Source organism: Nanorana parkeri, unplaced genomic scaffold, assembly GCF_000935625.1.
Source record: "Nanorana parkeri isolate BGI_ZX_2015 unplaced genomic scaffold, ASM93562v1 scaffold2877, whole genome shotgun sequence".
Lineage (NCBI taxonomy): Eukaryota > Metazoa > Chordata > Amphibia > Anura > Dicroglossidae > Nanorana > Nanorana parkeri.
The window spans coordinates 29,751-53,068 of NW_017309145.1; the positions used below are offsets into that span (position 1 = coordinate 29,751).

At 42.0% G+C, this 23,318-nt stretch overlaps 1 protein-coding gene across 1 annotated transcript in view; it reads left to right on the top strand.

Annotated features, from left to right (window-relative positions):
* The window catches only part of LOC108802464 (NACHT, LRR and PYD domains-containing protein 3-like), a 50,714-nt gene that overhangs the window by 517 nt on the left and 26,879 nt on the right, over positions 1-23,318 (top strand). The window lies entirely within an intron of this gene.

Consider the following 23,318-nt stretch of genomic DNA (forward strand, 5'->3'; position numbering starts at 1 on the left):
GACCTGGACACACACCCCACTAGATGCAGATGATGACCTGGACACACACCCCACTAGATGCAGATGACGACCTGGACACACACCCCACTAGATGCAGATGATGACCTGGACACACACCCCACTAGATGCAGATGACGACCTGGACACACACCCCACTAGATGCAGATGGGGACCTGAACACACCCCACTAGATGCAGATGAGGACCTGGACACAAACCCCACTAGATGCAGATGAGGACCTGGACACACACCCCACTAGATGCAGATGAGGACCTGGACACACCCCACACTAGATGCAGATGAGGACCTGAACACACACCCCACTAGATGCAGATGAGGACCTGGACACACACCCCACTAGATCCAGATGAGGACCTGGACACACACCCCACTAGATGCAGATGAGGACCTACACACACACACCTAGGTGCAGATGGGGACCTGGACACACACCTAGCTGCAGATGAGGACCTGCACACACACGCACGCACACACCTAGCGGCAGATTAGGACCTGCGCACTAGGGTTGCGATCCTTCCGGGATTCACCCGGACAGTACGGGTTTGGAATCCAGTGCCCGGGAGGGAGCCCACCTCCCACCCGGGCACATTCAAACCGGACCTGTGGCTCCCTAAGAGAGCCGCATATCGCTGGGCTCCGGTATTGTGAAGGCCACACTCATCTGTCTGTCTCCTCCTCCTGTGGCATGATCTCCTCCCACGTAGTTCTGGCTCTGACATCACATCCTGCAGGTACCGAGCGAGGACATAGAGACAGAGACAGAGAACGCAGGCATGGGCAAGTTTTACATTTCATGAATGCTGGGGACTGGGAGAGACTGTGTGTACTGGGAAGAATTTGTATTGCATTTACATTGCATGTCACTGTAATATATCCATGTACTTGTACTACCTGATAAATCATACAATGAGATTTCAATGAAAAGTCTTATTGTTTGATTTATTAAGTAGTACAGAAGAAATTTGCCAAATGTAACATAACTGCAGGACTGTTAAAATCAGCCAGCGAGCGCCGCAGATTAACCTAGCCCACCTGAGAGCCGTATAGCCCACCGAAGAGTGCGCAAAGCCTACCTGAGGGTCGCACAGCCCACCTGAGGGTCGCACAGCCCACCTGAGAGCCTCAGCACCCACCTGAGAGTGTGCATAGTACACCTAAGAGCCTTATATCCCACTTGAGGGTTGCACAGCCCACCTGAGAGCCGCACAGCCCACCTGAGATCCTATCCTGGCTGCCTCTCCTCACTCTCTCCTCTATATCCTCCAAAAAAAATTGCAGAGCGTGGCGCTAAAGTGTTTGGGTCTCATGTGCAGAAAATGTGGCAACCCTACTGTGCACACACACACATACCCCATTGGCTGCAGATGGGCACCTGTGCACACACACCCTACTAGCTGCATATTAGGATCTGGGGACACACATACACCACTTGTAGTTGTAGGACAAACCTGAAATCCTGTAATCTTGCCTTATTTGGATTTAGACAGAGATCACTGTGGGGGGAACTTTTTCTACGTAGATTACTCAGTTCTGCGGGATTCTTGTCTGCTGTAGAAGATCTGACATGATGTCACCCTTTACATTCCCAGTCCATGTATCTGAACTGTAAGCACATCAGAGAAATATTAATTCCATGTTTCAATAATATATCATTCTTTTAATATTAATTATATATAATTTCTCCAAATATTCTCAGTTTTCAGCACTATCATGACACAATGTTTACTTGCCCTATGTCCTTGATGATTACCGCCTGACCTGCAGAACTTCTCTTTAATTGCCATTTCAACTTTTCAGTGCAAGCTCTTGTGCAGGCTCTTGACCTTGGGATCTTCGTTAAGATACTAAACTGCCTGACATATTTTATTCAGTAAAACATTTTTAGTCGGATTGTTCAAGGAAGTCCCTTCAGCCAAAAACAAGTGGTAAAGAGGAGGACAAGAACTATATTTGCAAATAGAATAAACTCACTTTATTTTTTTGCCAGTAATTTGTGTGTTTTAGTATTGAAAAGTGGTAGATCTTCTATTTTCCCAGTGATAGACAAAAGCTCTCAGCAAGATGTAGGGTCTAAGAAGTATATGGTCTTCACCACTACCCCAAAAAGCATGTTTGCTATCATGTTGTAGTCTTTGGGATTTTCAGGCTGACAAGTGTTAAATTGTAAAATTAATCAGGTGATAGATTAGACAGGTGAGAAATGAAGGTTGGCAGTTATGGGGTTCCAAAGAGTGTGGTGTGAACACCCCACACCCCCCATTAGAAGACACACAAGCATGCCTGTTCTTGTAATGCTAGCACTGCAGTGTACCATAATGGGAGGACACCCTGAAGGCCCTGACCACTGGTTTCCAATGTCATTCAGCAATGTTCTCTGCTGTTTACACACACACACACCCCTCACCTCCACCCCCATTGCAAACATTGAGTTTGAAACTCACCTGTAAAGTCCATGTGAGGCGCTCCACAGAGAACAAATCCCGCTCTCAGCCGGCAGCAGGTAAAGCCTCCCAGTGGCTCAGGAGCTCCTTTGCTGTTCATGATGTCAGGCACATACAGCAAGGCACAGCGACGGAGCCAGCCGAGTGACAGTCCATCGTACCGGCCACACTGTGTCTGCTGCTACAATCATTTTTCTGCTTCAGCGCTTCAGCTGCCAGGCTTACAGTAGCCCACTGAGTAGTGCCGCTGTCAGCCCTGCCTGGGTGCATCTCATCTTCTGCAGAGGCCAATGGGCACCCCTTCAGACCGGCGCCCAGGGGCAAGTGCCCCCCCCCCCATGCTACGCCACTGCAGGGAGGTTTCCTGTTGGCTTTGTGAATGGGAATTTATTAGGTTGCCCCGACTACTTTGCACTGTACATGTTGGTATACTGTCCCCTATAAGGACCATGTAATGTGTTTGAATATCTGAAATGAATATAACTTGTATGTGTGCTTATGTGGTATAAGACAGAGTGGGTGGAATTTTATTGGGACGTGTTTATTGGGTAATAAAAATCTAAACAAGGACACCGTTCCATGATTATTTTTTGTATATATGATATATTGGATGAGAGGAATTTCTACAGTCCGTTGCAGTCTTTCAAACAGGTCTGTATTGTATGTGATGTATGATGTCCCCGAACAGGGATGGGCCCTTGTCTAACAGAGGTGCTCGATGAAAGAACAATTATAGTGTTTTTGGAAATTTCAGTACATTTAAAAAAAAAACTTTTTTTATGTATGGAGTGTCGCCACTGTCTGTGTCTCTACTGGGGAGATTAAGAGGTGAAATCTTCCAATGAAGACCAATGCAGCTTTGTTTACAAACAGAATGAAGTGGCTGTGAAATGTCATTTAGCACTAATTTAATTTTATTTAAATATCACTTTTTTTTATTATATCATACAGGTGCATCTATTCACACACAGATGTAAGGCACCCCTTCAGGATGTTATTTAAAGGGAATTTTATATTTTTAATGTTGCTCTTTATACCTTAATAGAAGAGCTTCTCTCTACTGAATTAAATGTTTTTCATTTGTTTTGCATTGGTACATAACCCCCAGGACAGTGTCCAGCTCCCCACATCCTTTGTTTGACAATTCCTTGTCTATAAGTCTTGAAAATGGAGAGTGCTGGATTTAAAGATTATCTTCCCATTGACTTCAATGGGGTTTACAATAAAGGTCACAATGCTTGGACGTGCCTGCAAATTGAACCCAAGCAGATTCACCCATTACTAGTTAAATTCATCACACAATGCTATCACAGTTACCCTGCAATAGAAACACCACAAAAAAGAACTGGTGCGTTTTATTTCAGGACTTGAAGTTAGTGCCTGTTCATCCCTGTAAACTAGGGATGCACCAATACCGATACTAGTATCGGTATCGGGGCTGATACAGGGCATTTTCAAGAGTACTTGTATTCTTATTTCTTTTCTTTTTTTATTAAGTTTTTCTTTAAACAGACAATATAAAAGAAAAAATTATAACAACAAATATAACACAAATAAATAAGAAACAACTAAAACCAATTACAATGCAAAAAAAGGAAAGAACCCCCACATCCACCATTTGCACATATCAATAAAACAGTATCCAGAAACTAACTCATTCAGGTCAAATCACCTAGGCACTTATAAACGTTTACAACACTGATGTAATTCAAAAAGAAACATAAAGACCTGGAATTGGATTAGTCAAATTATATCTTGAGCTTACACACACGACCCTCATATGTCTAAATAATAATAACATGAAAAAAGTCTAGAGTGCCCTTAATATTTACGATAGGGTAGCCATCTGGACCAGAGTAAAAGAAAATTATCTTCACCAATCCCTCTATATTGATAGGTAATGCGTTCAAACATTACAATTTTATCTAACTCAGAGATCTATTCCGATAATGAGGGAGGGATGGTGGATATCCATTTCCTTGCCATTAGTCTCCTAGCGGTAAATAAGGCTCTTTGTATAGCCAATCTGAGGTACGAATTCCTCCGAGGGATATCAAAAATGTCAAGTATATAGACTCCGGGTGTGTTATCCAACAATATACCGAAGACAGAATGAATAACCTTAAGCACTGCACCCAAATATCAGACCAATTTGGGACATCTCCACAATAAGTGTATCATGTATCCTTGGCGAAAACCACATTTTGGACAAGAAGGGTCAATCTTGGCACCTATTTTGAACAGGAACTCAGGAATACGGTAGGCCCTGTGCAAAATAAATAGTTGGGTAAGTCTATGAGACATAGACAAAGAAACTGAGAGAACAGCCATCACAGCACCTATCCAGTCATCGTCTGTAATAGGGCCTAGGTTGTTCTCCCACTTACTCCTGGCACTCAAGGGGATCGTAGTGTCAAGTTGGTTAATAAGCAAAAATATAGATAAGAAATAATACTCTTAGTATTGCAGGCAGCAACAAGGGTGTCCAGGAGTGGTGCTGGATTGAAGTGTGGTGAAGAGTTACCAAATTGGGTCGTCGAGCATGTCTAAGTTGCAAATATTGATAAAAGGCAGTTCGAGGCAATCCAAATTGGGACTGTTCTCTTATTTCTAGCAATCTAGTATACTTTTAATATATGTAGTAAAGTTTTTACATGTATCTTTAATGTTGCTTACATATTTATATATAGAAATATTTCCCTGTTATTGATTTATTGTACAATCCCAATTCCAAAAAAGTTTGGACGCTGTGTTAAATCGACATAAAAACAGAATGCAATGATCTGCAAATCTCATAAACCCAAATTGTATTCACAGTAGAAAATAGAATGCATGTCAAAGGTTTAAACTGAGAAAATGGACCATTTAAAGAAAAAATAAAGTATTTGAGTAAGAGTCAAGAGTCAAAGATTTATCTAGCAAGAAACCAGTTCTGTACACTATATATAGAATAGGGTCTTAACAACCAATCGGTTTGATAAAGGGAGCGGACCCTGAAATGCATTGCCTGGACACCACATACCCCAAAGTACACACGAAGCCTTGCCCTGAAGCAGCAGGACACTACTGCTTTCCACGGTCAGGCCGGTCCTCTGCCTCTGGAGATTTGCCCCGGAAAGCACTTCTGCAATCAGCAATCAGCATGACAGGTTCTTATGTGAAGGATACTTGTGAGCGCATTAACTTTGTTATAACTATCAAAGATGGATTATGTTATATTCACCAGGTCGTGAGTCCTATGTATTTGCATTTTTTTTTAAAATACTGTTGTTACTTTAACTACCTATGGGTGGATGAAAATACATTTGTCTTGATAGTTTTCCTTTGGAGAAAGTTATATCACAGAACTGGAGCAGTGATCCCGCCCTAATCCTCTCCTCCCTCTCAGGGCTGCTTTAACCAGAAGGCCAAGTGGGCATTTGCCACGGGCCTACCATCTAGGGGCCAACATGAAGAGGGGAAGCATTTTTCTTACCCTCCATGATGGTGCTGAACAAATTCTGACATCCTGCACCAATAAAAAACTGAAAGGGCAGAGCTACAAGAGAGGCGTCCGGCACAAGTGAGTGATGGTGATGTCACTGCTAGTGAGGTAACTTCGGGGTCCAGGTGAAATGGGCTGAGCTGTGTTTATTGTATGTAGCCATACATGTACTCCTCTATATACTTAGAAGGAGAATTCAGAGTCACACAGCACTATGTCTGTTCATGTGAAACTTATGTGCAATATGTACCGTGTTCATCCTGTCTTATATGCTTATATGCAGCCACCCTTCGTGCACAGTATGCCTGTAGACCTCCACTGTGACTGGGCTCTGACGGTGCATACAACATTTCCAGTCTCTCTCTCTCTCTATTTCTCAAACATACACTACAATCTACTGCACGAGCAATGCTAAATGTATACACTCAGAGCCCGGATTGTGGTGGATCCCTCATGACAAAAAATGGATCTCAGCAAACAATTTGTGACGTTTTCAGACACTTTGTGCTTTGGCCCATTTAGCAAGTTCTGCAGTTTATGGCCCTGAATCAGGGACACAAGATGTCACTCCTTGCTATCTCTCTTGCCTGTCTCTCTTCTCTATCTCTCCAGGCTGTCTCTCTCTCTCCTCTCTCTCTCCTGGCTGTGTCTCCTTGCTCATCCTCCTAGCTGCCTCTCCCTGCTCTCTCTCCTCGATCTCTCCCTTTTCTCTCCTCACTCTTTCCCCTGGCTGTCCCACCTTACTCTCTCCCCTGGCTGTCTCTCTTTGCTCTCTCTCTCCTGGCTGTCTCTCCTCTCTCTCCTGGCTGTCTCTCTTTGGTCTCCTAACTGTCTCTTCTCTCTCCACTGGCTGTCTCTCCTCACTTTTTCCCCTGGCTGTCTCACCTCTCTCTACTGGATGTCTCTCCTCTCTTTCTCCTGGCTGTCTATCCTCACTCTCTCTGCTGGCTGTTCCTCCTCGCTCTCTCTCCTCGCTCTCTCTGCTGGCTCTTCTTCATCACTCTCTCTCCTGGCTGTCTCTCCTCACTCTCTCCTGTATATTTGCTAAAACAAATGGCCATGGGACGCTAGAATGTTCAGGTTTTACTTGAAGAAAAGGTGACAACCCTAGGTGCTGCACTGCTGTGACCATGTGTCCCGGATCACTCACATCATGGCACACATATACAGCTGGGCACAATGTGTTGCGATATATCTTAGTGGACTTTTTCAGACACACATAGATTTGCAAGAGAAGTCACCAAGAAAAGTACTTTTAATGCTACTGAGCCAGTTTCCTTGAAGTTTACTGCAAGAACAGACAACAAATAGAAATTAAAGTTTTGCCAAGCTTTACAGCTGGGCTCATCCTTGGGATAAGCTTGACGTCTCTGGGATTTGTAGTCCAGAGCATTACACACGACAACTGTCACATTCACCAGATGGGTACCTATTGTGAAGCAGTGTTGTTTGTTTACCTGCACATTGTTCACTTATTTACTGCTACCAGGATTAACTGAGTAACTTATTCACATTCATACACAATACTAGATAACAAAGAATTTGCTTCTTGAACACAAATCACAAAACTAAAATGTAATTTAACTTATCATGTACTGTTTGTTTAAAATCTTTTATTTTTGTATTTTCTTGTCACATTTTAAGTTTACTTATTTTCTTTTATGTGATGTTTTGTGTTGGTCATACATGTCCAGGTGTGCACACAGGGCTGGCTGCATAACATTTGTGGAACTTGCACAGGTAGTGCCTGCCTGGGAATGCTTGGGCTTAAAGGGTTATTAAACGCTCCGTTTTTTTTGCATATATCTATGGCTCTCCTCGTCTCCCTCGGACGGGAGACGAGGAGAGACACAAGGTAAGTATATGAACGGCGTGGTCAGCATGTGTGTCAGCTACATGAGGAGATATGATTTTGGTGTGAGCATTGGTTCTTGCATCTGTACGCAACATGTAGCCCCAGCAATGGCTGAGCAAGTGGTCCATGTGGGTACCAGAACAGAGGTGTGAATGCTGCGAGTACAGCCAGCTGCCGTCATTCTACTTCCGATTGCTCGATCGTTTAACGCATGTGCTGAACGAACAGTGCGATAATTGACGAACGATTTCTCTACTCATTGAACGATTATCGTACGATTACGCACAGGTTTTCGAACATGCTAGGAAGTCAAACGTCGTATGATTGTACAGTATCCGCGGTTGCACACTACCCAGACACTGCGCGATTATCGTACGAAAAACCGATCGCATACGATTATCGTACGATAATCGTGCAGTGTATGGGCACCTTTAGGATGCTGAAAGCAGCACCCACTGTGCAAATTTCAGCCAGTTCATCAGTAACCAGCTCCAATTCATACTGTGTATATCCAGTTTCAAAGTGACATGCAACTATAATTAGTAGCTCCAGATACTTATGCTGAAAACTACAGATGATCAAAATGAAGTCACATTGACCGGGACCAGTTTGAAGAAAGCCATTCTTCTGATGTGTTTTTTCTTATATATATATATTTTTTTTTTTTAATTCAATACATTTTTATTGTTTTTTTCTATTCCAGTACAATTAAACAGTCAAGTATAGCAGGTGTTTACAGATGTAAGTTATGACACAGGGTAGGATCTATGCATTTTCCTTACAGTACATACAATGAACACATCTGCAAAAGGGATTGCTGCGAACAGTAACAACGTGTAGCAACATTCAGTAGTCTGGGGTTACAGACCGTAAATCCAGTGCAACTAAGTAACGTCTTGTATATTCAATCTAGTATAAGTAAAAGAAAAAAACTAAAACCTTCCACCACCCCAATCAGGTGTAGGGTTGAGGATGGCCAGGGAAAGGGTGAGAGCGGGATTAGAAGGGAGGAAGCATAGAGAAGGAAAGTAGAGGAGAGAGTGAGGTAAAGTAGAGGTGGTCCATTTCCGGTGTACAGGTAGGGAAGTGATGGCCCGCTCCCCAAAATCAAAGTGTCAGTAGGCAAGAGTCAAAGGAGTGCGTCCATAGATATTGGATCCATGGGTTCCAAATCTGTTCAAAGCGCGGGACTTTATCGGTCAACCGTGCCGAGAGACGTTCGTTGAGGAAGAACCATTGGATGCTGCGCTTTACTTCCACAAAAGGGAGTGTAGGGGATTGCCATGATTTCACCACTGACTGTTTAGCCGCAGTAAGACCATGTAGTAAAAATTTGTGTTGTTTATGTGTTATGTGAGTTGTTTGGGGGGCAGGTTAAGTAGAGCGACCTTTGGATCCGGTGTCAGTGTGAGAGCCAGAATAGAAGAAAGAAAGGTAAAAACTCGAGACCAAAAAGTCTGTACTATGGGGCATTGCCACCATACATGTAGGCAGGGGCGTAACTAGAAATCACAGGGCCCCATAGCAAAATTTTGTATGGGGCCCCGTGATTTCTAGTTTTACCCCTTGCAGAGCCCACTCGAGATCCAACCCGAGGGTGACCCTGCAGAGCCCACCATAGACTCTCTATGGTGGGCTCTGCAAGATCACCCTCAGGTGGGCTGGTCGCACTCCTTACCTCCTCCGTCGCCGGGCCCGCCTCCTTCTTCGTCACCGAGGCCGCTTCCTCCCCTGCTGCCGAGCACGGGCACCCCTCCTTCTTCGTCACCGAGGCCGCCTCCTCCCCTGCTGCCGAGCACGGGCCCGCCTCCTCCTCTACTGCCGGTGACGTCAGCGGCTCGCGACGTTGACAGAACACCGGGTCCACCATGCTCCGCCGCTGCTGTTGGCTCTCATTGACTCTGGAGACGAACGCGCCGCTGCACAGATGATCTGAACAGCGGCGTGTTCGTCTTCAGTGAAAGCCAGCAGCAGAAGATCCCATAGCGACCCAGGTGGCCTGACCGTGGCCCCATAGCGACCTCCTGGGTCGCTATGGTGATTGTTACGCCACTGCATGTAGGTAAGATCCCACTTCTCCGCATCCTCTGAAGCATGATCCATCGTGACCCGAAACAAATGACTGCTGGGCACTAAGTACCATCGATAAAGAAGTTTGTAGTTGGTTTCCAATGCCTGCATGGTCTAGATTTAGATGGAGAGCTAGATTTAGTTGCCTCCCAAATGGTTTTCCCGCTATCTTTATCTATGGGGCTTCCAAGATCCTTCTCCCAAGCTGACATGTACTTATGTTAGGGAGGGGCCGAACCCGATAACAGTTGGTCATAGAGCAGGGTGACCAGATCAGACCCAGCACATATGTATCATTGGTACACCTCCGTTCAAATGAGGTGACTGTGGGACCTATAAGGAATACGGGTACATGGGAGGAAATAAAGGAATTGACCTGGAGGTAGCGAAAGAGTTCTGAGGCCGGCAGTTTATATGAATCTTGTAATTGTTGAAATGTTTTTGGGACCGCAGCAGTGTACAGTTTGTGAAGGTTGGTCACATCTCCCAACATCCAATGACGGAATGCGAGTGGGAAATCACAGCCAGGGGGGAAGGCGGCTGGAATACTTGTGTGCATCCCAAAGGCGAAGGGACTGACCTGTAATTGGGTTATGTATTTGTAGTCTGTCTTTGGGAAGTAGCCAAAGGTTACTAGTCAACGGGTCACAGTCAACCGCTTCCAGGGAGACCCACAGCAGAGGGTCTTTGGTAGCGTGGTATTTCGGTAACACAGCAAGTTGAGCCGCAGCATAATAGGCAGATATGTGAGGGACTCCCAGACCCCCTTTCAGTTTAGAGGAGAAAGTCTTATATATTTTTAAAGCTTTAATTTCTGCATACCTCCCGTCTAAACTCCAAACAAGCTCCAGCTTTTCCTTCCTCTATAACATCTGGTATAGAGAAACAGTTTTAAATTTTTCTATTTCCATCTTCTTGATGGTTTTGTGTAGTAAATAGGAAGACAACCTTGAAGGAATGTAAAATCTTAGCAATGTTTTTTATATGATTATATCATTATTTAAATGTAAATGAGGATATCCATATTTACTCAATGTATACTCAGGCTCTGATATTTACTCCGGCAATGGCCGCACTTATCATTCTCACAATGGGAGTCTAATAGTTGGCTAACTCATTGAAAACAATACTCTCCATGTGTGGCTGATATCTTGTCTCTGCAGTGGGTAAGCAGGAAGGTCGTGTCATTGTAGTAACTAAACTCTCCTTCCTATAGTGAAAAATCTACAAATCCCTACATATAATACAATAGCAAAGATAAAACAGAGTAAGCGTGCAGAAAAGTGAAAGCCACATAAAACATATAAAAAGCTGTACTCTGGTTGAACAGCTCAATACACAGATAAAATACACATATGGGAGATGTTTTACCTGTCAAAGTGTTTGTATGTATGCTCATCCAGTCCTGAGATTATACAGCACTGTCTGGCAGGGGAAGGGACCTGGTATTTCTTTGTTGCAGTTAATTAACACTTACCTGGGTCTTCTTCCCACCCCTACCCTATGATTGGACAGTGGAAGTAGAAGCAGCACCTGATGAAATAATCTTTCTGCTCTTTCCACCTATCAGCATGCTCCTAAGGCTCGCGACGTTGACAGAACACCGGGTCCACCATGCTCCGCCGCTGCTGTTGGCTCTCATTGACTCTGGAGACGAACGCGCCGCTGCACAGATGATCTGAACAGCGGCGTGTTCGTCTTCAGTGAAAGCCAGCAGCAGAAGATCCCATAGCGACCCAGGTGGCCTGCACGGCATCTGGCCGGGCCCCACTGTGCCCTGGGCCCCATAGCGACCGCCTGGGTCGCTATGGTGATTGTTACGCCACTGCATGTAGGTAAGATCCCACTTCTCCGCATCCTCTGAAGCATGATCCATCGTGACCCGAAACAAATGACTGCTGGGCACTAAGTACCATCGATAAAGAAGTTTGTAGTTGGTTTCCAATGCCTGCATGGTCTAGATTTAGATGGAGAGCTAGATTTAGTTGCCTCCCAAATGGTTTTCCCGCTATCTTTATCTATGGGGCTTCCAAGATCCTTCTCCCAAGCTGACATGTACTTATGTTAGGGAGGGGCCGAACCCGATAACAGTTGGTCATAGAGCAGGGTGACCAGATCAGACCCAGCACATATGTATCATTGGTACACCTCCGTTCAAATGAGGTGACTGTGGGACCTATAAGGAATACGGGTACATGGGAGGAAATAAAGGAATTGACCTGGAGGTAGCGAAAGAGTTCTGAGGCCGGCAGTTTATATGAATCTTGTAATTGTTGAAATGTTTTTGGGACCGCAGCAGTGTACAGTTTGTGAAGGTTGGTCACATCTCCCAACATCCAATGACGGAATGCGAGTGGGAAATCACAGCCAGGGGGGAAGGCGGCTGGAATACTTGTGTGCATCCCAAAGGCGAAGGGACTGACCTGTAATTGGGTTATGTATTTGTAGTCTGTCTTTGGGAAGTAGCCAAAGGTTACTAGTCAACGGGTCACAGTCAACCGCTTCCAGGGAGACCCACAGCAGAGGGTCTTTGGTAGCGTGGTATTTCGGTAACACAGCAAGTTGAGCCGCAGCATAATAGGCAGATATGTGAGGGACTCCCAGACCCCCTTTCAGTTTAGAGGAGAAAGTCTTATATATTTTTAAAGCTTTAATTTCTGCATACCTCCCGTCTAAACTCCAAACAAGCTCCAGCTTTTCCTTCCTCTATAACATCTGGTATAGAGAAACAGTTTTAAATTTTTCTATTTCCATCTTCTTGATGGTTTTGTGTAGTAAATAGGAAGACAACCTTGAAGGAATGTAAAATCTTAGCAATGTTTTTTATATGATTATATCATTATTTAAATGTAAATGAGGATATCCATATTTACTCAATGTATACTCAGGCTCTGATATTTACTCCGGCAATGGCCGCACTTATCATTCTCACAATGGGAGTCTAATAGTTGGCTAACTCATTGAAAACAATACTCTCCATGTGTGGCTGATATCTTGTCTCTGCAGTGGGTAAGCAGGAAGGTCGTGTCATTGTAGTAACTAAACTCTCCTTCCTATAGTGAAAAATCTACAAATCCCTACATATAATACAATAGCAAAGATAAAACAGAGTAAGCGTGCAGAAAAGTGAAAGCCACATAAAACATATAAAAAGCTGTACTCTGGTTGAACAGCTCAATACACAGATAAAATACACATATGGGAGATGTTTTACCTGTCAAAGTGTTTGTATGTATGCTCATCCAGTCCTGAGATTATACAGCACTGTCTGGCAGGGGAAGGGACCTGGTATTTCTTTGTTGCAGTTAATTAACACTTACCTGGGTCTTCTTCCCACCCCTACCCTATGATTGGACAGTGGAAGTAGAAGCAGCACCTGATGAAATAATCTTTCTGCTCTTTCCACCTATCAGCATGCTCCTAGTACTGTAGAAATTCCTTGTACTGCTTCTCCCTCCCCTTTTCTGAGCTTTGTTGTACAGGGGATGCTTACTAATACAAAGTGATATTCAGGTACTTACACAGCTTGACTTAAACATAAATTTAATATTGTAGTAATAAATAAATACAGAGCTGCATTCATTTGTGTCTTTTACATCCACGAGGAGTTCACCTTAATTAAGCATTGCAACAGTAACTCAGAATATGATTTTATTGACAACACTCTATACTCTTAATCTATAAAGCCTCACCCAGTGTTCAACCTTCAGCCTGTTTATGACCCTGTGTGCGTGTTTCTTTCATTTCCTGCTTCTCCTCAGCTTGCACACAGGGAATGATCCGTCAGGTAGGACTTCTTTTCACTCTCTGGGGACAAGATTATTAAATGTAATGTAAAGGACGAGCTGTGCTGGAAGAATGGAGGAATTTTGTGTCTTTTATACCAATATAAATTTCAGTTTAAGCAGGTTAAAGATTAGATTTAAGCATTGGGAGCCGATTTATAAAGTTCAGAAAAAGAGGATTTTATTTAGTTTTTTCATCTTTTTTCTATCTGAACATATCTTCAATTTTCACTCTTATTTGTAACTTCCATTTTCACTCTTATAAGGGGCCAAAATTTCTTGCAGTAAAATCAGAGCTGAAGAACATTTAAAACTATGGCATAATGGCAGCTTGTAGTCCATTGTAATCCGTGATTAATGTCTTCGGCACTGATCCGTGCTCTTACAAGGGTAGGTCTGCAGTGCTAATTCGTTTTTATTTATTTTATTTTTTCAATATTTTATACCCCTCTCCATCCAAGAATCCAGCATACAAGGGATATAGTCTACTGTCTTCATGGCTATAATCCTACCAGAAAGATGTCAGACTATTATATCTGTAGGCATGAATTGTTGTTGTAATAAGGAACCCAAAATCACTGAGCTCCATTCTTATAACATGATTTCTGCAAATTATATTTCCTGTTCTTTGTAAGTGATTTGGGTGAGGGGGTTGCTTATTCCTTTACATGTACAAGGATAGAAATGTTTCTGGTATGTTTTCACCAGATTTAGTTTTTTCCAATCAAACCGGATTCACAGGTAAAGTTATGGCTCCATAGACATTGTAAAATTGTGTGTGCAAGGTGAATACACATAAATATGCACTTGTGACTTGGCAGGTGTTATGTGCACATAAGCATTGCACATTTCATGGCTGATTCATCAGTTTTCTTCAAGTCTTAATATGGATTTGTGAGCGTACAGTTTGTTCTTCTGAAAGCAAAAATTATATTTAGCTGCTAATGAGTGACTATTTTATGGGTGCTTAGCAAACCTTTCAGAGCCAGGATCGTTGGTAAATGTCCCGTTTTTAACTCTGGGTTCACAATTATATTAATTAATTAGGACTAAATGTTTTATAAACTCTAAAAAACTTTATTTTCCATCGTTGTGGAATTGTGGACAGTTTCATTGTCACACATCAGCTCGAACTATGAGGACGAGTGATTTTCACTCACCTCATAGTTCTGAGCACATGGCCTGGTCTTTGCCTACATGGTGAATGTCAATCTGTAGTCTTTCAGTAATGTTCTTTTTGGACAGCAAAGGCTTTTTATTAACAAACCTCTCATGCATGTTTCTGATTATAGATGTATATACTTTGACCCTAACTATTGAAAGAGTTGCTTGAACACGTCACAATTTTAAAAACTTTTTGAGTGCTTGGAGACTTTTTTAGAATCAGAGGTCCAGTCTTGGGGTGAATTTCCTGAACCGGTTAGTCCTAGACAAATTGAAAGCCATTTGAAATCTACATCACTTGTAGAATATTTTACTTACAGTGGGATGTTTGATTCCAAATAATTTGGCCATCATTTTACATCCCTCATAGATATACACAGACTCATAGATATACACAACTTTCTTTCTGAGGGCCTTAGAGAGCTCTCTGTTGATTGAGGTATGAAGATACAACACATGTCAGCAGCAAAGAGAACATCAGACCCTGAGGTGTATCTGATGTTTAAATTAGAGAAGTTCCACCTCTATACTCCATAAGGAGGTTCTAATCATTGGCACCTAATCTAGAACACCGGATTCTAATTTCATGGATGTGAAGTGGTGGTATATACTGTATAGGGGTGTATCTACTTTTTCCACATGACAGATTTAGTATTTTTGTCAAATTAGATCATAATAATGATTACACCATCTCAATTCTATGTGTCATGTGAACAAGTATAGTACCTTTTATCTGTAGGCACTAGTTGATTGAAGATGCAGTGTTTGACTGGTCAAATATGTGGAACAAGTTTAAATTTTTGGGGGGATTTGGGTCTGAAAGTTAGTTTGTTTCAGCACTCGGATAAACCTGAATGTTTTGTTCATTTCAGATGAGTTACAAGAATTACCAATGAAAATGTGTTGCAGAAAAGTGACAATAAGTTTGTACTTTGTTTCTTTGTAACTTTTCACAGTTCACAAAAACAATAAAAAAAAAAACAGTGTGCGGTTCCCCTTCCTCATTCATACCAGACCCTTTAGCTTTGGTAGGAATGTTAGGGGGATCCCAATGTAAAAAAAAAAAAGTGTGCGGTTCCCCCTACAATTAATACCAGGTATCTGGTAGGTATTTTAAGGGGGACCCCAACGCCAATTTTTTTTTTTTAAAGTGGGGTCCTCCCTAAAATCACTAACCAGACCCTTAATCCAGGCACTGGCCTAGCAGAGCAGGAAAGGGGGAGATAAGCGACATGCTGAGGGAATATGGCCTGGTATGGTGCAGGCAGGGAACCCCTGCCTGCACCATACCAAGCCACATGCCCTCAGCATTGGGAGAGTACTTTTCCAGGGAGGACTCTGTGGAAAAGCACCTTGTCCCAATGCCAATGGAGACAAGGGCCTCATCCCCACAATCCTGGCCTGGTGGTTGTGGGGGTCTGCGGGCAGGGGGATCATCTGCATCCTGGTACCCCATTTCATAAAGACACCCAGATGCTGCCCCATAAATATTTCATCGGGCAGTGGGCAGAAATAAACAAAGCATGCTATTGGCTATTTCAAATTAAAATAGCCAATAGCAGGCTGGCTAATGCTCCACTCACTGCCTGTCAATCAAGGAGGAGCAGTTCTCTCTCAGGTCCTCTCCTCTGCGGGAGCAATAGCCATTCTGATGTTGGCTATTTTAAATTGCAGTAGCAGGCTGACTATTGCTCCACTCCCCATCTTCTGTCAATCAGCAGAGGATCGGACCTGAGAGAGAACTTTCTCTCTCAGGTCCACTCTGCTGGTGATTGACAGAAGGCAGTGGGAGGCAGCCATTCTGGAGGACCTGATTACCGCTGGATTGACATTGTTGGACATTAATTTTTTGAAAAAAAGGAATTATCAAAAACTTTTGTTTGTGCTTTTTGTTCAAACAAAGGATTTTTTTCTAAGGTGTGGTGTGTTTATTTTCATTTTTTTAGTCCTTCAGTGAATGAGTAGGACTAAAAGCACCCCTTACTCATTCACAAGGGGGACAGCATCCAGGTGCCCCCTTTATGAAAGGGGTTACCCAGATGCAGACATTCCCTCCTGCCCGCAGACCCCCACAACTCTGGGTATGGGGATAAGGGTTGTAGGTATGGGGATAAGGTGCTGAGGGCATGTGGCCTGGTATGGTGCAGGGAGAGGGGGCACTCGCTCATCGTTCCCCCTTTCTACCCTGCCAGGCTGCTGCCCAGGGTAAGGGTCTGGTATGGGATTTTAGGAGGACCCCAATGCACATTTTTTTTAAAGAAATGTGGGGTCCTAAAGAGCCTGGTATGGATAGGAGAGGCAAACCCCACGTTGTTTTTTATTATTGTTTATTTTAATAGTTAAACACTTTTCTGCATTCTGTGACAGATGTCAGCTTCTTTGTTTACATTCGGTATATAGTCCAAATGTAGCAAAGAAGCTGAGAACTGTTACAGAATACACAGATCTCAGCTTCTTTCTTTATGTTCTATAATATAATTCTGATACATTGTTAACATTCAACATATGTCCAGAATGTCAGCAAAGTAAAGAGAAGCGGAGACTGTAAATGACACCTAGCACTTCTCTGTTTTGTTCTGAATGACATTGGTATATATCTGAATTTTGGTATCAAACATTCGCTTTCGTTCGGATTCCTTATTTCTGGAACCTGAATGTCCAAATCCGAATCCGATGCATCCGAATGTCCAAATTTACAGAAATTCGTACTAATGTCCATTCAAAATGAAAAAAACTAGCACATATCAGGTTCCATTTATTACCTGTTTATCCTGCCAGTAGATTCATCATTTTTCTACATTCTGTAACAGGCCAAGCTGTTAAGCAAAGGCTCCATTTATAGGGGTTGGGAAAAACTAGATCACACTGATGGGGTGATTACAATGGCAGCTTTTTATAGGGTTTAAACATTTTTTCACTAAAGAAAAAAACTGCTGTTGTAACTTCTTAAAACGTGTTATCGGGAGTTGGGCGTTGAAATTTGTTTGTCTCTTGCTTAAAGTCCATCTAACACTACAGGTCCATTTAAGACTACCTCGTCCACAGGGTGACAACGCTGCTATGTCATTTCAGTGCAGGAGTGTTGTCACCCTGTTACAGGAAGTGTAAAATGAATGAGTCTACTGGCAGGATCAACAGGTAATAAAAATAGGTTACAACTCAGAACAACAAAAACTGCCGTGTTGATAACAGTAATAGACTTCATCATATATGTCATGTTTGCTTCTACATAGTTCTACTTGTCTAGTAAATGTCAGGTGAATGTGCATTATGGGTAACATTTACCCTTTTCTTAATTTGATGAGTATTACAGTAAGCAGGGCCGGATTTACTCTCCCTGCCGCCCCAAGGCCAGGTTCTGCCCCTTCCCATCAATGGAGAATGGCAACCAGATGGCAGGGCGGCGGGGTTAGTGTCAATTTTTTTTACTGTTTATTTTTTTGTAACTTTTTTACCACTTTTTATTTTTTTATTTAATTATTTCTTCTTATTTTTTTACATTTTTATTTATTTCATAATTTTTTTTGATTTTTATTTATCTTATTTACTTTTTTCTAATTTTGTAATCTTATTATTGTTTCGTTTTTATCATTATTTTCTAATAATTTGTTTCTTTTTTTACTTTTTAATTACCTTTTTATTTAATTATTTCATATTATTTTTTTTTATCAATTAAATTTTTTTTCCATCTAACTTTATTGCTATCACACAGGAGAAAACAATTCCCTGTGTGATAGCAATTGGAGGTGACAGGTTCTCTTTATTAACCCTGTCACCTCCAATACAGGAGTTCTAGCACAGCACTGTGCTGGAACTCCTGTGACAGGTGAGAGAGGAAGAGCACAGCACGGCACAGCACAGCTCTCCCCTCTCACTGTATACACGGAGCGGCAGGGTTACTTTTAACCCTGCCGCTCTGCTCACTGCAGTCAGAGACTCGGGACTCGGCGGCGGAGGACTGAACCAAAGGAGAGAGGTAAGTGCAGGGGGGAGGGGAAGAAGGCTGCACACTGTTTACATGTGAAATCGGCGACATCGCCGATTTCACATGTAAATGAAAAATCGGCTGCCTCACTCTACATTTAGTCCTGCTTGTACAAAGCAGGACTGAATGTAGAGAGGGCAACTTCCCCACAAGGCCCTGCCGCCCCGAGGCTGGGCCTCGGTGGCCTTGTGGGGAATCCGCGCCTGACAGTAAGCACCTCTTCCTGTGCAAAAACAGATGTTGCCAAATGTCATTTTTGTAATTTTTACCATTGGAATGCTGGGTGAATGTATATTGAAATGTGCTTTAAAAATAATAAAAATAACATGTTGGGTGCATTTTGGGCAATTGTATGTTCAATGCCCCAGCAAATCCATAATAAATATAACCCAAAGTGTATCTAAATACAAGAAAAGTACACTGGTGATAAGTGAATGATGGGGGCCGCCATTGCTGAACTCTTTTTGAAGATTCTACTCACCTGGCTGCAGACTTAGGAATGATGGCGGGGAGATCTTGCTGTCAGGGTATACAAGACATATAAGAGTCCAGGGGCTGACTCAGCATACCGGGATCTAACAAAGAATGGAATATCACTTCTGGGTGGACTGACCCACAGACAGATAAATATCATGTTATCTAGTGAGTCATTTTTCCTTCAATTGTCATTTAAATTATTAATTTCATAAATATTTAAGAAAAAGTAATGAAGATGTGATTGTGTCTAGGAGGGATGACCGGGTTTCTGCTGTAAAGTCATCGGAAACAACTGAAAAGATAATGAAGCGTCAGAGAAAATCCATCAGTCCAGGTAATTACCACACCTTTCTGCTGCTTCTATTTCTATGATCTTTGTAGGTAAAGAGAACTCATTTTATAAAGTAAAAACATGGAAAAGTATAAATTAATGTGAGGACAGTTTTCATTAGAGAGCAAATAGATTATAACAGTATTATATAGAATGAAATGGTGGAATTCATCATCCTCCTATCTATGAAAATGACAACACAACACTGTGAGGAGCAATATGGAATATGAAATGTACAGCACAGCATATAGAAGAGTAGTGTAGACTATATAATGTACCACACATCATACAGTGTGGAGCAGTGAGTTGTACTGTATATATTGTACAGCACAGCATACAGAAGAGTAGTGTAGACTATATAATGTACCACACATCATACAGTGTGGAGCAGTGAGTAGTACTGTATATATTGTACAGCACAGCATACAGAAGAGTAGTGTAGACTATATAATGTACCACACATCATACAGTGTGGAGCAGTGAGTTGTACTGTATATATTGTACAGCACAGCATACAGAAGAGTAGTGTAGACTATATAATGTACCACACATCATACAGTGTGGGGCAGTGAGTAGTACTGTATATATTGTATAGCACAGTATACAGAGAGTAGTGTAGACTATATAATGTACCACACATCATACAGTGTGGAGCAGTGAGTAGTACTGTATATATTGTATAGCACAGCATACAGAAGGGTAGTGTAGACTATATAATGTACCACACATCATACAGTGTGGAGGAGTGAGTAGTACTGTATATATTGTATAGCACAGTATACAGAGAGTAGTGTAGACTATATAATGTACCACACATCATACAGTGTGGAGCAGTGAGTAGTACTGTATATATTGTATAGCACAGTATACAGAGTGCAGCAATGTGGCGCATATAATGTATAACACAGGGTGCATAGTGAAGAAGTGTGAAGTGTACAGCAGTGAATGGAGTGTACCAGGTTGGAGTATATAAGATACAGTACACTGTGCAAAATGTGTAATATGTATAGTTGTAACAATATTGGATAACTTACCTTCTGAGGGGTTTTTGGATCTCAATTGTTGTCTGTTTAATTAAACTGAGATTTCTCAATGATTATGTTATGTGTAGTGTTTTTCAAGAAAATATTCATGCATTCTGACAGATACTGAATGGTTGTATTACTTCATAAACCACTTCATATGAACAGAATGTCCATGCGTTCACATAGATACTTAAAGGCTGTATCACTTCATATAGCACTTCATGTAAACAGTATGTCCGTGCATTCAAATAGGGAATGAATAGCTGTGTTACTTCATAAACCACATCATATAACATAATGTCCATGCGTTCACATGAACACTAAATGGCTATAATATTTTGTATAGCACTTCATATAACATAAGTCCACGTGTTCCCATAAATAATGAATGGCTGTATTACTTCATATAGCACTTCATTATTTATGTGATCGCATGGACTTTCTGTGTATATGAATGGCTGTATTACTTCATATAGCACTTCATTATTTATGTGATCGCATGGACTTTCTGTGTATATGAATGGCTGTATTACTTCATATAGCACTTCATTATTTATGTGATCGCATGGACTTTCTGTGTATATGAATGGCTGTATTACTTCATATAGCACTTCATATAACAGAATGTCCATGTGTTCACATAAAAAAATTAATGGTTGTATTACTTCATATAGCACTTAATTTGAGAGAGTGACCATGTGATGATCAGATAGGGAATTTTTAGATACTTACCACAGATAGCAATCCCTGTTATAGTATCAGTAGTGTAGGTTGAAGATACTTGCAGTTGTGCTGGCATTGGTGCTCAGGATCAGCCTGGGCGGATAGGAGTGGAAGCAGATCCCATGGTAGTTGTAGTAGCAGCGTCAATCTAATGTTAGAAGCCGGCAAGAGAAGCTCCTGCTGAGAGATGGTGGTGACGTGCTCCTGGATGATCCTGCACAGAAGGATGGATCCACAGGGAAAGGAAGGGAGCAATCTGCAGCAGCACTTCAGGATGACAAGTGGTGGGAATTCAGTTGCCCAGCATCAGCACATTGCTTGAGCCCTGAGGAATAGAATTTCCCTGGTTACAACAGCTGAGGAGGAGTAGGGGCTGCGTGACACTGCATTCTGTGATACCCAGAGAGGTGGCGCTGAAACCCGGAGTCGGATAGCAGAAAAGTAAGTACATTACAATAGTAAAACATAATAGTAAAAGCTCTGACAGAAGACAAAAAATATAGTGTTCTGAGTAATACCTATTCCACTCCTCCCCTTCTCTCTCATTCAAATACTGCGAGGGTGAATGTACCCACCCTCCCCTGTTACATTCAGAAACAATCAAATTATTAAAAATTCTTTATGTTCTAACTATTCCGCTCTCGCATTGCTAGTAGCTATAGTCATTGAGGCATTATATTCTAGCATTCCTCATTGTAAAGGTTTACAGATCATTAATTTCTATTTCAATACTCAGGATAGATCCACATGGCCATTTCATTGATTTTTGGTTGACTTGTGGCATCACATATTGACATGCAACATCTTCATTTTGAAATGGACCTATTACCTCCAGGTACAGGGAGTAGCTATGGGCACAAGTTGCGCCCCCTCATATGCCAACCTGTACCTGGGTGGTGAGAATAGGAATTTTTTGGTGATGAATCCCTGTCGGGGTTCCATGTGGCACGTTCTTGCGTAGCACAGGTACATTGTCAATGTGTTTATGATATGGTCTGGCAACAATTTGTGAGGACCATACATGATTAGACATGTGCGATTCGTTTCGTTCCGAATCGAAATTCGGACGAATTTTCGGAAATTCGGACATTCGGATGTATCCGAATTCCGAATTACAGACATAACGAATGCAAACGAATCCGAATTTCCATTTCCAAAATTCGGTAGCGTTAGTACGAACGTTCGTTTCGTTTTCTGTTCTTATTCGTTTCTTATTCGTTTTTTATTCGTTTCGTTCATTGGAGCAAAGTGACATTAGAGGAGAAAAATATTTTTTCCCCCTCAAATGTCACTTTTGCTGCAAACGAACGAAAGAAACGAATAAGAAACGAATAAGAACAGAAAACAAAACGAACGTTCGTACTAACGCTACCGAATTTCGTTCGAATCCGAATTCCGAATCCGAATTGACTTTCACACCCGAATCCTGAAAAACGAAATAACACAAATCCGAATTTAAAACGAAACGAAACTAAACGAATTTTTTGGCAGTGCACATGTCTATACATGATAACTCCTATAACCTAAAGTTTACTTTACAATTTTCCTGTTTTCTTCTTTGGATATTGAAATAGGCAAAACATCTGATGGGACATTATTTACAACACTTTATAGAAAACGAACTTCAGGTAACACGATATTACACACCACCAGCTCACATCCAAAGGCTTTTATAAGAAATGTGCCATATTCTCAATATTTGACAATAAAGAAAAATTGCTCGGATTTAGGTACTTTCAAAATGAAAGCCAATCATCTATGAGCATGTTTGTTGGCGAGCGGGTACAGTAAAAAGCGTGTTAAAGAAAGCGTATAAGAAGGCTATGAGTAAGGAGAAAAAAATAGCAACAGAAAGCAACAAACTATCAGAGTGATCACAAAATGTACTACTCAACACAATCTAATATGTCCAGGGCTGAATTTACTCTCCCTGTCCCCCCCAAGGCCAGGTTCCGCA